Source organism: Sinohyriopsis cumingii, chromosome 3 (assembly GCF_028554795.1).
Source record: "Sinohyriopsis cumingii isolate HCF-2022 chromosome 3, ASM2855479v2, whole genome shotgun sequence".
Lineage (NCBI taxonomy): Eukaryota > Metazoa > Mollusca > Bivalvia > Unionida > Unionidae > Sinohyriopsis > Sinohyriopsis cumingii.
The window spans coordinates 109659000-109662208 of NC_142963.1; the positions used below are offsets into that span (position 1 = coordinate 109659000).

At 33.1% G+C, this 3209-nt stretch overlaps 1 long non-coding RNA gene across 1 annotated transcript; it reads right to left on the minus strand.

The window, feature by feature from the left end:
- Window positions 1-221: 221 nt before the first annotated feature.
- LOC149803560 (uncharacterized) lies at window positions 222-2207 on the minus strand. The gene is made up of 2 exons (XR_016419962.1): window positions 1143-2207; window positions 222-458 (listed from the first exon to the last, which is right to left on the minus strand). It is a non-coding gene; the product is annotated as an uncharacterized LOC149803560 (long non-coding RNA).
- Window positions 2208-3209: the final 1002 nt, after the last annotated feature.

Genomic DNA, 3209 nt, shown 5'->3' on the forward strand with positions numbered 1-3209 from the left:
GATTTGGCTGGAGTTATCTAGAGGATGACCTCCCTCGATATTATAGCCCGGCGGGAGTGAAAGAAGAATATAATTTCAACAGAGAACTGAGCGAGAATACCTGGAAGAAATAAAGCAAAACGAGCCCCCTTTGACAAGAAAATAACACATTTAATTAGAACAAATTAATAACGTCAATTCCAATTCAAGTTAGATTATATCAATAGAATTTAACAGGCGCGTCCAAATTGTATTTATTTCATCATCATAACAAAAGTTGAAAAGAGCGCAATGTCCACGAATGATTTGCATCACCACCTTCCTATCTTGACCGTATATCCACGTCTCCTAGTTCATCCTCGCTAAGCTGTGTGCTTTGACCATTCATGGACTTACTGGTCCTTTTATTCTGACTTCGTCATTCTTTTCCTCAGACTTCTGTCTTCAGACTGTCCAATCTCTATCCCATAAAGATGTTCCTTAAAAGACAAAATTACCCCTAAATTTCTGTATACCCCACTCTCTAGACGTACACAACATTCCCTCACGTTACTCAGAGCATGTTGGCTATCCACACACTGTGTAAATCCTGACTTAGTATGGTAGGACAATGACCTTGCTTCCAGTTGCAGGTCTTAAATTACCACGCGAGCGTCTATCGAATATTGCCGTATTCTTTTACATATGCTACTACATGTTCGATTGATATTGCATGAAATTCACAAATTGTAACTCGCAGCAATCCTTAACCTACAAGATTATTCAAACATTACAAAATCAGATATAATTAGGTAAGTATCGTCCTAACAAACAAAGGAAGTTATTGCAAATAATCCTTTGAAATCCTACATATATGAACATTTGGATCGCATGCAATCAATTCTACCAATGAACTAATAACTGTAAAATTGAAAGGTAAATTGCATAACAATTCGAGCATAAACACTTTCCATGAAAATGAATAAAAATTAAATCGCATAACATCTCTAGCATCAACACTTTCCATGAAATTGAATAAAATAAATTGCACAACAACTCTAGCATCAACACATTTCCATGAAATTAAATAAACGATACATATATGGAAAACTAATCATAGAAAACACATTTGTATAAACAAACAATCAAACAATAGAATATTACGTAAAACTAAAATTGCGTACCTTGTTGATGTTCTCTTTCAGAACATACGCTTCCGAGCATTAAAACCTGTCTTTCTTTAACAAGACGGTCTCCTGGTCCTTTTCTTGTTGAACAAGGAGAGCAATATTCTCTTTAGGCCTCCTCGGAAGTCTAGACTCCTCTTTCAGCAAATTTTAGACTTATGAATTTTGACTAGGTCGTCACTTTAAAGTCTGATTGCTTCTAAAGTGCACGCCTTAATTTATTCTGCCCAATCGTAGGCAGCGGTCCCTAATTTTTCCCAAAGAAATAATTCCTTTTATCAGGTTTAGACAGGTCGGAATCTGTGAATGACGGTGCGTAACTATTTCCCTTTGAAAAATGATAAGTGGACATAGGTTCCTACCAAGCGGTTAGGGTTGGTAGTTCAAATGTTTACTTAGTAAGGGCCGTGTTAAGATAGCCCGGTCAATTTCACTTAGTTGGAATGCTGCCCCTTTGAAGTTTACACTGACATGGGCAGAGATGAACGAAGAAAGGTCGAAGTCATCTCTCACAACACTTTTCTGGCTTAAACGCGATAAAATATTAATGACCAATACATTCAACTTTAAAGTTCACTGCAATTCAAACTTCGACACTTCACAGTGTTATTTTCGATTTAATTCATAATACTATAAATTCCTCTTAAAGTTTCATTTCATAACTTATAGAACTAAATTATTTGTAAATTGTCATCATCTCTGTGAAGTTTATGATAAAACAAATATTCAATGCTAGTAAAATCAGACAAATAAATTGCTTTTTTTTCCATTCCCTATCTCCAAGCAGATTTTGACTGAGGTGAAAAATGTCAGATTACATTTTTCCGAAGTATTCGTTCAGAAATGCAAAGTCAAAAAAGAAAAATAATGCGGCATCATCTGGTAAATGTCCCAAAGGTAAATAAAGGACATTTATGCAAGTAGAACTTCTAGGAAGCATACTTCCATCATCAAAAGATTCAATCTTGGGTGGCATGTAGTATCCTAAAACTGGTATCTCTGCAGATGCCATCACAAACTGTAATATTTTCTCCAATGTAACTTTGGCTTTCTCCGTTCCTCTTCTACCACCTATAAAAAGCAATAGAATTATATATATATATATATATATATATATATATATATATATATATATATATATATATATATATATATATATATATATATATATATATATATATATATATATATATATATATATATTCAAATATATGGTCTTAAACCAAGTGACAGAACAACGCGAAAACCAGCAAGTTTTGTAAAATTTAACAACTAATTTACTTCTCTAGAATACGAAATGAAAATTTAAAAAAGAAAACTTGCAGTATAGTGAAATGGATGCCAAATAGTCATAAATGTTTTATCACAAGGCCAAAGATGTAGACTAATCGGAGTGAATTCCAGTTTTGAATGTGCTGATGTACCAATAGCCGCTCGCTGATATTGAATGCCGTTCACAGTGCGGTGAATACAAAAATAGGGGATGGTGGTTGCGTGCTGAAGAGTGATTCTACTAGCATTCTGTTCAGGAGTAGGTTTCATACAATAAACATAACATCAAGTCTGTTATTTAATAAAATTAAAATGTTGTTTTCATGTGTTAATGCCGAATATATTTCATGTGAAACAAAAAGCAATATATTTTATATTTGAACATGTGAAGCTCGCTGAAATGGAAATGTCACGTTTTTTATACTACACAATGAGATATAACCGGTATTAACACATAGAAAAGGATATATATATATATATATATATATATATATATATATATATATATATATATATATATATATATATATATATCTGTGTTTGTGTGTGTGTTTATCGGTTATGCAAACCTAGCTAGCTGCCACAAAGAAGGACTGAACATATTGTTTTACAATAAGTCGTAGAAATGTGAATGTAAAAGAAGAAAATGTCCACCTCTCTTTAGAGGCTATATAAACCTTTCACATCGAACGTCTCTCAAAATGTGTATGTATTGGAGTCCTAGTAATCATGTTAATCTAACACAACATAGGTACAATGGACTGAACACAGATACAATTTAGACAGTATGGA